This window comes from Desmodus rotundus, chromosome 8 (genome assembly GCF_022682495.2).
Source record: "Desmodus rotundus isolate HL8 chromosome 8, HLdesRot8A.1, whole genome shotgun sequence".
In the NCBI taxonomy this organism is placed as follows: Eukaryota; Metazoa; Chordata; class Mammalia; order Chiroptera; family Phyllostomidae; genus Desmodus; species Desmodus rotundus.
In genome coordinates this window covers 112,957,199-112,970,480 of record NC_071394.1, presented here as the reverse complement: position 1 = coordinate 112,970,480, position 13,282 = coordinate 112,957,199, and the positions used below count along the sequence as shown (strand labels likewise).

The window sequence follows — 13,282 nt, the reverse complement described above, 5'->3', positions numbered from 1 at the left end:
TGGAAGCCTCCCTTAGGTTTTCAGCTGAGCTGCCTGTATTGCCAGAAAAGATGCTGAGGCTTACATCTGGGCTCTTAATGGAGCACCGTAAGCAGGCGGGGAGCTGTACATTTTCACTGTAACGCTGCAACTTCCTGCTAGGAGAGAAGGCAAAACCCCTTCACTACATGAGAAGCCACGGATTGGGGCTGAATATCCTTTCCTCCCTGAAGTTATGCTTTCCTTCTGTGAGTTCCATCCGGTGTCATCATCTAAGAGCGTCTATCTGATATTAAAAGGTTTGTGATAGCAACTGGAGAGGGACTAGGGAAGGATTCCAAGAGGCAAATGGTCTGGGTGATTTCTTGGTTAGCTTTAAATATGAAGTCTAGAGTCGTTTTCAGATTGAAGAAATATTTAGATAAATGCATTTGGGGAAGTATTAGTTTCTTGGGTATTTATATCTGTGTGTACTGTTCGCTTTGCTTTGTTTTCTTGAGCCTTTGAAACATTCGTGAAAGTATGGAAGATGCACAAGTTAAAAAAGCCGAATGCCTTTAGTTGTCTTGACAGCAGCGTGATCTCCCTATAATTTGTGTCTTATTAGAAAAAAGGTCTTAAAATAACTAAAATTGACTTGGAAAAGACAATCTTCATTTCATAGCCCAATTTAAGCAAAACCCAGACTTAAACAACACCCTTTTCCAGGGGTGAATGATGGGGGTAGTGAGCTCGTTTATCGGCAATTAATAAAATAGCAAGTGATTATTGTTGATCACAAATCTACGTTTGAGAAATGGAAATGCTTGTAAAGAGAATGTGTTTTTTGGACAAAAGAAAATGTTGGTACCTGTAATGACATTTGAGGGGTGGAAAGTAGACTGTAATTTTACTTAAAGTTTGCAGCCTCCTGCAACAATTTCTTCTGTGACTGTGGTGAGGAGGTAGCTTTCACTGGAGTGGTGGGCTGGCCCACAAGCGCTGGTCAGAGGCCATCCGTGCTGTACTGAATTATCATGTGCGTATGGGAGGAGTGTTCACCGGGCTAGCTCATCAACTGCGATCAACTGTGTGCTAGTCCAGCCGTCTTGCAAGGCAGGGTGATTCACAAGGCAGTTCGTTTCGCAGTGCAATGCAAGTTTTTAATAGTACACATTGAAATGCGATGTCCTACTTCAAATGAAACGATATTCTTTTAAAGGCAAGACTAAAGTTGCCCTCTGTGTCACGAGCATGGTTCCGTCTTGCCGTCATTCCAGCATGAGAGATGTTGTGCTATTCCTGGAGGAAATCGTGTGGATTCAGGAATGCTGTTTCTTTCAGGTTATGCTATGCAGCCCCTTGCTCAAGCTGTTAGGCATCCAGAACTCTGAGAACCCACCTGTCTCTAATAAAATGTATGGTACGAGAGTGAGGGCAAGAAGCATTGAGCAATGCAACCCAGGCTTGTGAAGATTTAACAGCGTTCTAATGTTTGCAGATCCCTAAGACTATGCCTTATGTACGTATATGTGTGTATTTATGTGTTTATGTGTGTGCCCAAAATGTTCGCTATTTCAGATGATTTTTCAGAAGCATGCTTTTACTTTGCCTATTACTTTCCCTTCATTTTTGAACTGCAAGTGATTTATCAAGTCAGGGAGAACAGGGACAAAGGGAAAGCCGGGCTGCATTTTTGGGCTTTTCTGGTGCTTTGTGAGAATGGGGTAGAGGAGTCAGAATTCTTTTATTTTTGTCCTGAGCAGGGAGTGATGAAGAGCATAATGATACTATAATATGCGGTGAATAGATATGCAGGGAGGATATTTACTTCCCTTATAAATAATCCAGTTTGTCAGCGTTGCACACCCCCCCAACCCCCAAATATAACTGAAGAGTCATTGCCTGAACAGGCTGGCTCAGGCTCTCTGCTTCTCCGAGTGCCTTCTCACCCTAGGGACTGGACAGTTGGACCCTGTCCTTGCTCAGTGGGAGTCAGCTGTTTGCACGCAAGTTGGTGGAATAGGTAATATTTCCAGTTCTCAAGAATAGCTTATGTTTTGAGCATGCTGTCTCAGACTCTACTCACATGACTAATGGACTCTTTTAATGGCTTAAGCCTCACTCTTATCTCCTATTGAGATTTCAGTGCAGTGTTTTCGATAATTGTTCATTCGAACTTACTGCGCCGTGATTTAGGAGTTTGCTGTTCAGTCACCCTGGATACTTTTGTTACTTATTCTATTGATCTTGCATTCATTACTTAGAGTTAAAAGTAAGGTTCACATGAGAGAAAGAAGCAAGGAAAATCCCAGTCAGCAACCTGATTGGGATTTACGGTAAATGCAAGGGAGAGTAATACATGTTCATGAAGTTACCCTCTCTACCCCCCCCATAAATATTTTACATAGTTAAAAATTACATGTGGCAAGGATGACTAGCCATTAAAGATGTATCCAGGAATGAAAGCAAATTAGTTGGGAGACTTCTCCCCAGATGAAGGAAGAATGGCTGTGGGTGGTTGTCAGTACAACAGACAGGAGCTGCCGGGTTACCATTGGGTTAAGAGGAGCGTGCTGGTGTGAAGGGCAGGTGCTTTGCTTGAGTGCATCCTGGGTATTTCTCAGAGCTTGGCAGAAGGTTGTAACCCGGTACTGTCTCCAGCTCTAAGCACCTTCTGTCTGAATCATCTCCCCCTTTCCATCTGGCCCAACACATTTCTCCACTGCTAGAGCCGTGAGTGGTGGCCACTGGTCATGTCAACCTCAGAAATTGTGCATGGTTGGCCAGAGAGGGCCATGTCCCAACCCTCTGCCATCAGGAGAGAACATGGAGGCTGATTGCTCTGAAGAAGTTCTTGGTGGCCAAAATTTAGGACATTTTCAGGCCCTGAGTCAACCACGTGAAGAAAGAAATGATAAAAAAGAAAGTGATACGCCTTAAACAAATGAGCGGACCTAAGAAACAAATATTAGAGCTCACGCTAAATGCTCCTATTAATGGCATATTGATTAAGCCTAGAGAAAAGGGTGGGCAAAATTTAGGTGTGAGTGAGCCATTCAAGTTCAGCTTGGTGTCAATTGTGGATCCTCTGTCTTCCTTAAAATGCCTAAGAAAAATAGGAAAAATACTTAATAGTGTGCCTATCATAATAGGAAATACTTAATTGAGGAAGCTTTTAATAAAATAGCTAGGACAAATTTAATAGGACAATTCTGGACCAGAAACCTATTCCCCTGCCTATAATAAACATGCCTGTGTGTTGTTATAAAAAAGACTTTTGTTTTTCCCTTGGGATGTTTAGAACATTCTTAAGTCAGCATTTACACTTTTGGTTTTGGCTGGACCATCAAGTTTCACCTCTAAAGCAGTATGTTAGAGAAACAGGTAAGTGGCAAGGTTATGAGGAAGGAAATGAGCAGAAATCAGCCAGCAGCAGAGGAAAACATTCCTATTTTTTGGTGTTTTCAGTGGAAACATTTAACTCGTCATAATTAGTCTGTACTGAGTGATCTGTTATGGGGAATTAGGTCCACTCGAGTCTTCTAAGCACTCTGGAAGTGTTTCTATCTTCCCGAGGCTGACCCGGGGGCAGAATAATTCAGGAAGAAGTTTTTTAGTCCAGATTCCCCCGTTTTAAAGTTTGAAGTTATTATCATGATGTTTATTACAAATGTATCTAAACAACATACAATATGTTACTGTATAACAGGTGTGGAGAATGGGACAGGTGACTACCATCAGAAAGGAAAATACACAGGAACCTGAAATCAAAAAGTATTTTAAAAACCATAAAGATTTCTCCCTTAAGACCATTCTCTATTAAACTTACATGAAGTTCTTATTTTAAGGAACCAAATTCCAAATTTCATCACTCAGCCAGTAATATGGATTCCTTATTAATTCACATCCTTAAGTTTTGAGCTAAAATTTTCCTTTTTTTTTTTAAGAACCTTCTTATTTGCTTTAATTATATGGAAATGAGATAGGTTTATTTAAGGGATAAATTCCAAAATTCATGAGATAATGACAACTTGCAAACTTACCCTTTTGTGGGTGGTATAATTGTTCCAAAAAACAAATGAAAAATTCAAATTAGTGGTTTCTGATTTCCATCCCAGAAGACGTGGTCACAGCTGCTTTAGACTGAAACCTCCCTGATAAGACATGTTGGCTTGTGTATGTGTGTGTGTGTGTTTAACACTGGACTGTTGAATGGCACCTTGCTATATAAATCCTCAACTATTCTCCCTCATTCACTTCTTTGGTGTATTCCTAAATCTTTTCACATTATTTCAAAGGTAAAACATTAAGTATTGAGTTAATAAGAGGGAAATTAAACTATTTTTTTGAGCACAGCTGGCTTTTAAGGTTAACAATCATTACATACATTAGAGGTTTTAAAAATCACGTCATAAGAATAATTTTCAAGGCTCTACCTGCATACGAAAGGGTGATGTTTGTATGAGCAGAAGCCTATTTCTACTTTGACCTTAAGAAAAAGATGTTTCCATTTGTTTTACACTATGTAAAACATGTCAAAAACCAACAAAGGTCATAGTCGCTGCCCTCTCTCTCTTTCTTTCAAGAAGCCATTACATATCATTTCCCACAAAGATTAGTTTTGCAACAGAATTTCACACATGATTGGTGGCATTAAGAGAAAATACAGCATAAGAAGTGGCTGGAAATATCAAAGCTTAAAGTGGTTGAGATCATGCTTGAACCAAATTGCTAGGGTTGAAAATAGGAAGACGCTTTGCTCTGTCACAGCGTTATGAAGCAGCTGGAAGTCGGCCTTCATTGAATGTGAACTCCAGGTTTGCACTGCCTTTAAAATTCAAGGTATTACCATGGAACTCTCTCTCTATTATAAAACCTGAAACGCATATGGACCTCCATTGGAGCACTGGGTGGAATTCACTGAACCTCTTCTCCTTATCAGCCTTTTAGTTTTCTCTTTTTTCCCCCACTTGCGATATCACATTTCTGTAAGTAGGGAGAAAAGAGAAAAGTAACCTGGCCAAGGTCAGGAGGGAGGTCAGCCTCACTGTCATGACTGGTTCTCTGAGGACAGGCTGTCTGCCCCAAAGCACCACTGTACTTGGTGGGAGATGGGGGCTGTGGGGCAGGATGGGGTTGGTCCGCCCAGATCTTTAATGCGTGAATGTGTTCAGCTTGTGTCCTCAGCTCCCTTCTCAGCTCAGCGCTAGGCACATAGGCACTTGAAAATATGCACCGAATGTGTAAGATAGAAGGGTTTTGGAGGTCAGTGAGCAAGGGATTCCACTTCCTCAGCAGATCCTTTAAGGCTGAGGTTCCCTATGAAAGCTGGGTTTTGTGTGCTGGTAAGAGAACTCCTCCTCCTGCTCCTGAAACGAGCTGCGCTTTTTCAGTCTGTAAAAGTAAGGACTAGTGCTTAGAAACTAGAGCTTACGATAAATGTAAGGAATTTCACAATCAGTCTTCTGCTTCCATTTACTTTTGTCTTCCCAGGACTCCTCACAGGGACACATCTATTAGAATATTAAGACCGATGTACATAGATGTCTGGAGAATACCTAAAATCGTCATATAAAATGGTAGAATCACACCTTGTATCAATTCACCTGATCACGGCTTCAGTTTTCAGCATCATATGGTTTCAGAGAAATTACCTCAGATGTCGGTATTGCCAGGAGGCTCGGACAGGCAGGAAAACTGCTCGTGAATAAAGAGCTGAAAATGCCCCCAATTTCAAAGACTGCCATTTGTTAAGGTTGCAAACAAAAACAAACAAACAAACAAACAAAAAACGGAGATAATTTTGACACTCTTTGCAAGGCTTTTTTGTAAAATTGTTCTCCACACTTAACCTTTTTCATAGTCCTGCTTTTGGCTGAGGAGGGAAAGGACTTGTGGCAGATTGCTCTGAGGGTAGAAACCCAATAATGAATGTAAACACACTTTACTAAACGCGGTCCCTTACACTCTTATAGTAATCTGTATTGTTTTCAAAGTGCATCAACATTCTGCTTTGTTTATTCTCAAAATGACCCATCGCAGGTGGTAGACAAAATAAAATTATTCCTATTTTTAGATGAGGAAGCTGAGCCTCAGATGACTGAATCAACTTTCTCAAGGTCACACAGCTAGTAAATGTTAAGGCCGGGGTGCATATTCTGTATCTCCGAGGCTTACTTCATTCAGTGCTCTTTACTCCTTATTGCCGAGCACAGGGGGATGCTCGACAAAGGGAAGATTATCCACAATAATAATGCTGGAAAATATTCTAGCTAATCGGTAAAGAAATGAACACAAATGATTAGGAACTAAGTTATGTTTGTGTTTGACTGTGGAGTTCTCATCGATCAGTGGTCTGAACATAATTCATACTTTTATTCATTCTGCCTTGTCTTTTTACATCAAAAAGTTAATAATAATCAGAAAAAATACTAATTAGAAGGCATGAAGCTGCCTCAAGCAGGACCTAGGCTTTCTCTACTGCTTCAGTTTTTCAAAGGCAGTGTCAGATATTAAAGCTTGTACTAATTATATGTTGTATTTTCCTGCTGTCTCACTATTTAACTCAATGCTTGTAAAAAAAAAAACAAACCCCCAAACTTAAATCATTTGTGCTACAAACTCTGATATTTACAGTGACACCCACTCCAGTAGTTTTTCAAGATGGGGTCCCAGGCTGGTCTTTCTTCCATGACTGATGAAGAGAGAGAAATGGCCTATGTTAGAATTTTAGCTATTCCACTCACTGGCTTTGTCTCTTTGGGCAGGCCACCACACATTTTTGATACCCACATTTTTCTTTTTTTTTCTTTTGTAAAAGGAGAATAATGACAATACAGTTCCCACAGTTCTATTTTGAGGACTAAACTATACAAGCCATATAAAAGTGCCAAGCCCCAGGAAGTACATGTTAAGCCATCAGTAAAATTTGATTCTTTCTTGCTCAATCCCTTTATATCCAACCCAATATACAAATGTATAAAAATTGAAAAAAAGTGGTTATTTCTGTTGGGGCAACCAGAAAACAGGAACCATGCCAACTAATTCACAAAGAATGACTTCAGTGCAGATGATTTGCTGTATGTGTGATGGAAGAGCTTTGCAGTCACATGAAGGATGGCGAGGCAACCCAGAGATGAACAGTAGCAAGAAGCTGGTAGTTGAAAGATGGTGAGGCAGATGTCATCCTGGAGGCCAGGGCCCAGGGCCTTGTGGGAGAGGCTGGAATCCTGGTAGGACTGACACACACGAAAGGATGGAATGATTCAGCCTTAAGCACAGAGAGAGGCAGAGAAATACAATGGCTCCTCCCTTTCACCACCCACCCTCCAATGAACTGCTTCTGTGCCCTCATGCATGGACCAAGCCCGTGGCCAACTGACAAGGCAGCCCACGTAACTCAGCACCAGGACCGTCCAGCAGAAGTTCAGGAAACAGATCACAGGGCAAACTGGCCAAGGACCTGCAAGGAGGTTGTATGCCTGATTTATGTAGCACTCTACATGAGACAGTGTCTCGGCTAAAACATGTCAACTTATCAGAGAGAGGTTTGCTTTGGGGGAGATATGAGTGAGAGGGAAGGGAATATATGACTGAAGAGCTTTCAGCAGTGCCTCGCTGGTCCTCCCAGTTCAAGTGTCTACTCTGTCACTTTCTGGTCGTGTGACATTGGACACATAAGTGACTCTCTGTGTCAGCTATTCCCTTTAAACAATGGGTTAAAAAGTCTGTCTGACAGCGAGGGGTAATGAGGAGTTGAATGTAAGCTTTATAATCTGCAAAGCACTATATGAAAGGGCCTTGTTACTTGGACGTGAAAAATCCAAGTGATTTAGAGGAGTGGATTTTGAAAAATATAATGGCAATTTGGAAATAATATGTTCAGCTACGCAGCTTAGCATTCCAGCAGAAATTTCTAATGCACTGAGGAGGGAGCATTCGGGTACTTCCTCCAATAGCCCCTTGTGTCATGGGGTTAGATGTACTTTCGAGGCCACTTCTAATGTGTTCTTCGTCATTATTCCATACCAAAGGGAAATTGCAGAAGCAGAGGCGCTGGAGAGAAAGCCTCCACAAAGATTCCACGCCCCATATTCCTTCTGTTCCAAGACTCTAACGGGGACAGACACCTTGAAAGCTGTGGGAGTTTATTAATAGTTGTTTGCCAGGAAAGAGGGATTTGGTATTGATTTTTATCTATCCTTCCTTGTGTTGCTAGACTTTTAAGCACTGATTTCTTTGGCTGACTGGCCTGCCTATTACGAAAAAAATTAAGACAAAACATTCTGCCCTTTCTGTATGGAGTGATTAGCATCCCTCTCAAAGCCTGCTGGTGAAGCTCTGTGACAAGTCCGTAACTTATGGTGCCCTTGTTTTGAGGCAGTGCCGCGGTAACTGCTGGGGGGCATTGCCCTCACCGCGTACAATATGGAAGGCACTGATTACCACCAGGTGTTTTAATTAGCTGCCCCGAGGAATGGCAGGCTATACCTTAGAGGACTGTGGGGATTTTCGAGAGTCACATTTTAAGGCAGCTTTATCAGCTAAAAGGTGCATTAGAAAGTAGATTGTTTTCTTTAATCTTTTTTTCCTTTAAAAAGGAAAAACCCTAAACACTAATTCTGGTAAATAACTTCTTCTTTGGCACTGTTGCCTGCTTTTTCCTCCCGTTAACATGTTTAATCAGTAAGACAATTAGAGTGTGAAGCTGAAGGCATGGCCTTTATGGATTTCTTGGTGTCCTTAGAGAACTCCTCTACTCCGGTTGGCAGAAGCAGCCCTGGCGCTGACAGGTGATGTGGTCGCCACCGACAGAGAAGGGGAACTGAACAAAGCCCGAACGCCTGCCTCGTGCCAGGTGCACTGGCACCTTACGGCCGTCCTTAAAGAGGCCTTTCCGTGGATCCAAATCCTGGCCATACAGAGGAATCAATCCCCTGGGGAACTTGGAAACGATGCTGTTGTCGAGGCCGCACCACAAGCTGATTGAATTAACCCCTCTGGGGGTGGAGCCCAGGCATCTGCATTTTCTTTTACAATGCCTCGGCTTTGATTCTGGAGAATGACCAGAATTGAGAACCTTGAAGATGGGTGATGTAACCGCTTCACAAAGTGCGTCCTGTGCTCTAGGGTTCCCCGTTCACCCCCAAGTCGCCGAGGCAGCAGGATCAGGATTCGCACCCCGGTCAATCTGAATTTAAATCTTGTGTTCTTCCCTCCCCAGCACACTGTTTCCTCTTAGGGCAACCGTCCATGGCATGAAGTCTGGGCCTGATTACAAACTGCCTTGTGCTGGCCCCCTGGTTTCCAGAGCTGAAGTCCCTGGCTGTGGCCTCCCCTCCCCTGCACTTGGGACCCTTTACAGAGTTGGCACCAAAGAGAAGTTAATGCTGGTTGACTCAGGATCACAGTGATGTGGTTCTGGAAAGGATTTTAGAACCTTTCTCAAAATTGAGTGTTTTTACAAGTCACCCAAGAATCATTAAAATGCAGGTCTTGATTCAGTAGGTCTCAGGTGTGGCCTGGGACTCTCTGCCTTTGGCACAAGCTCCCAGGTGGTATTAGTGCTGCTGGCCTGCTGACCATACTTCAAGTAGTTAGGCTTTAGACTCTTACTATGCGCCCGCATGCAGCCCAGCATGGCTGGGAATGCAGCCCAACACAAAATCGTAAATTTCCTTAAAGCATTATGAGATTTTTCTGTGATCATGTGTCACAGTGTATTTAATGTGAGGCTCAAGACAACTCTTCTTCTTCCAGGGTGGCCCACAGGTGCCAAAAGGTTGGACACCCCTGCTTTAGAGATTGCTTAGCTGAGCTTTGCTTACTGCTTTCTGTAGGTAGGGGATATCAGGTCCAAGTGTCCAATGTAAATTGCTCTGTTTATACTCTGCATCATACTGAATGGTCCGTGGTTAGAGTTCCACTTAGGGTGACCAACTACCCCATTTTGCCTGAGACCGAGGGGGTTCCCAGAACACAGGACTTTTGGTGCTGAAATGAAGGAAGTCTCATGCAGCCTGGGATGAATTGGAACTCTAGTTCCAGTAGATCAAGTTTGAATCCGAGGATCAACATTCAAGACCAAGTTCCCCATGGAGAACTTGGACAAGTAACTTGATTTCTTTGAGCCTTGGTTTCCCTATGTATGAAGCAAGAACAATAAATGCAGTTTCCTAGGATAATGGCAATGATTAGGTTGATGGCATATACAAAGCATTCAACATGCTGTCACAACGTTCTTTCACACTTAATGTTGGCAGTGGCTATTGCCACAAATTTATAGACCTGACTCTGCATTCTTCTTCGTGACGGAAAAGAAGAAATACCCCAAAGATCAACTGTAAGTGCTCATGGATCATCTTTATTGCACCATCACTGTACAGAGACAGCAGCTTGTAAATCACCTCCTGCCCTGAGATATGACGGGCGAGCCGGGGTGAAGTCATTCTTGGTTCACTGTACAGTTCGCCTACCCTAAATGTCAATACTAATGGTTTTTGTTTGCTGTTTAGGGGAAGAAAGGCCTGGCTAAGGCTTAGCCACCTTGGGACATTTTGAACTGACCCCTCATGTTCCTGTCGACCTTGTTTATCCATTAGTGTTTCTCTGAGCTCTGTAACAACTTATGAGGGCAGCTGTGGCTAATGACTGTGCCTTCCATCTCCTACCTGTCATTGTGTTAGCAGTCGATATCCTTAAAACAACATTCACACAAACAGACAAGGTAGCACCTACACTGAAGCTTCCACTAAATGCTTAGAAAGGGGAAAATAGAAACATTTTTAACTCATGTACTTCCTAGCACAGAGCCTGGCACATGGCCACCGGAATCGTAAGTGTTTATTGAGTGTAGTGCCCAGCCGTGGGCATCTCTCTGATGAACTTCCAGTAGAGACCTGAGGTTCCGCTTCCTCCTTCTCACTTAGCTGGTGTTGAATGAATGACGCTGGCTTTGCCAGTCCTTACCTAGCAAAGCCAGTTGACCCACCTTCTGTCAAATGCCATCCACTCATCAGGGCCTTTAGTCTGCCAAATATGTGACTTTATTGTGTGAAGCGAAGTGCCCCTTTTGTGTTTTTATTATGACCAGTAAGTAAGGCTGCATTGAGCAGCCAGTTTTCCCACAGTCGGTGTTACTGGGTCTGAATCACTGCTGACTAGGCAGTTTTGACAAGAAAACAAATGAAGGAAAAAGTGGAGCTCCTCTTGCTTTTCCTGAGCATAAAATGCAGTAGCAGAGAGGGCCCAACACAAGCATGCTTTCACTGGTGATGTCCATTTTAGAGGCAAAATGGGGAGGTTTTGTGCCTCTTCCCATCTCTGATTGCTGTTGTCGTAGCCTATGCCATCCACCATCAAACATAGGAAGTCAGAGTCTCTATTTCATAGACAGGAAAACAGAGGCCCAGTAAATGCAGGTAATATCTGGCTAATACCAATACTCGCACAGAAAACCGAGTCTTGATCTAGTGTTGTAAATTTGGATAAATTGCCCCTTGAGCTTCAGCTTCCAAATCAATAAATTGAGATAATGGGAACTCACCCTACCTCTCAAGGCAGAGCTATGACTACTAAAAATAGCTAAGGTTTATTAAGTACTTAGTTCTTGCCAGCCACTGTTCTAAGTATATCACCTCAACCAGTCCTCATAACAGCCCTGTGATGGAGGAATGATCACTATGCCTGTTTCACAGATGAGGAAACGTGGTACAGAGAGGTTAAGCAATGAGACTACAGGGAGCAGCCGAGCTTGGCCATCGCTCCCTAGCACAGATTTCCCTCCACATCGCTTTGCGTGACCTTCAGTAAATCTCAGCCTCTGAAAGTCAAAGCCCAGGAGGCTACTCTCACTATCCAGATAGAGCAGTGGGGTTTTGAAGTAGGCAACAAACTAGATAGCGACGCAAACACAAACCAAACTCCTCTTCATTTGCCTGCCAAGCAGCCACCTAATGCTGAGACCGGAAGCTGAGATCAGGGAGAGATTCCAGTTCCCTCCCGGAAAGGCTGCACAAGGACTCGTGGAACGTGCAGCCCCGATTCCAGTAATGCTCCGAAATCCTGGCTTACAAATGATGCTAATCACAGCCATACTGACTTCTCTGTGCCAGGGGGTGTGCTGTGGGTGCTGTGGCCTTTCCCGTGTGTTTGTGCCTGATGTCGGGACCCCGCTCTTCCAAATGGATTTTTTTTCTCACTGAGTTCTTCCTGGGCATATCATGCAGTGTGTCACATAGGGGGTGATGGGGTGATATTTCTTACCTGATAAGAATTCAAACTTCTTTTAGGCCCATGGAAGACCAAGAACTGAGAGAGATCATGAAATCCTTTTATACCCTCAATAGAATTCTTTCTATATTTCAAAAAGATAATGTATGTACGAATTTAAAAAACTGAATATTCTAAATGGGTAAATGGTGAGAACTAAACCTCCTACTTGGAACCTAGAGCACTTTGTTGTATTTGAGACACTAAATTCTAAATTCTATGGAAAGCAGGGGAAGAAGGGTGGGACAAATGGATGAAATGGGTGGTCAAGAGCTACAAACTTTCAGTTATAAAATAAGTAAGTCCTGGGGAGGTACTGTACAGTATGGTGACTATAGGTAATACTGTTCTGTATATTTGAAAGTTGCTAAGAGAGTAGATCTTAAAAGCTTTCCTTACAAGGAAAAAGAAACTATGTAAGATGATGGGTATAAATTAAACTTACTGTAGTGATCATTTCTCAGTAATACATATATGAAATCATTACACTGTACACCTGAAACTCATAACACCGTGTCCATTATATCTCAATAAAATTGGAAGAAATAAATTCTATGGAAGGGTATATGCATACATCCCCTCTCTTTCTTACATGGAATGGGAACATCTCATATACCCTGCTTTGCATATTACTTTATTGAGCATATATTGACGTTTCTCATTCTTTTTCCTTTATGGCTATGTAGTGTTCTAATGCAGAAACATATTTTGATTTATTCTACTGGGTCTTTTAAAAGGAAAATAAGTTCTTTCAGTTCTTTTACTAATAAAAACAATGAATGTCACTGTGCACACATAACTCTGTGCACATGTGCTCACACACCTATCAGATAAATTCTTAGATGTGGAATTTGTGGGGCAAGGCATAGTTAACTCTCATGGCTGTTTCCAAAGTTCCCCATGGAAACGGTTTATTGATAAATTCCTCCCTGTATTTCTGTCATTAAAAAGTAACACAGTGTCTTTCAAACTTGTAACTGTTCATGGGGGCACTGCCGGCAGCCTTCTCGGAGCCCGGATTCCCAAAGTGGGACAAAGTGCAAAGGGAAGC

At 42.5% G+C, this 13,282-nt stretch overlaps 1 protein-coding gene across 3 annotated transcripts in view; it reads left to right on the top strand.

The window, feature by feature from the left end:
• Positions 1-13,282, top strand: part of ZNF385D (zinc finger protein 385D) — a 741,503-nt gene that overhangs the window by 463,774 nt on the left and 264,447 nt on the right. Inside the window, exon 1 of one of the 3 annotated variants that reach the window (XM_045200169.3) lies at positions 248-278. The exons of the other annotated variants lie outside the window; for them this stretch is intronic. The gene's annotated coding sequence lies outside the window, so the exon portion shown is untranslated. Of the gene's footprint in view, positions 1-247; positions 279-13,282 lie in introns of those variants that run through there. 3 annotated transcript variants of the gene reach the window in all.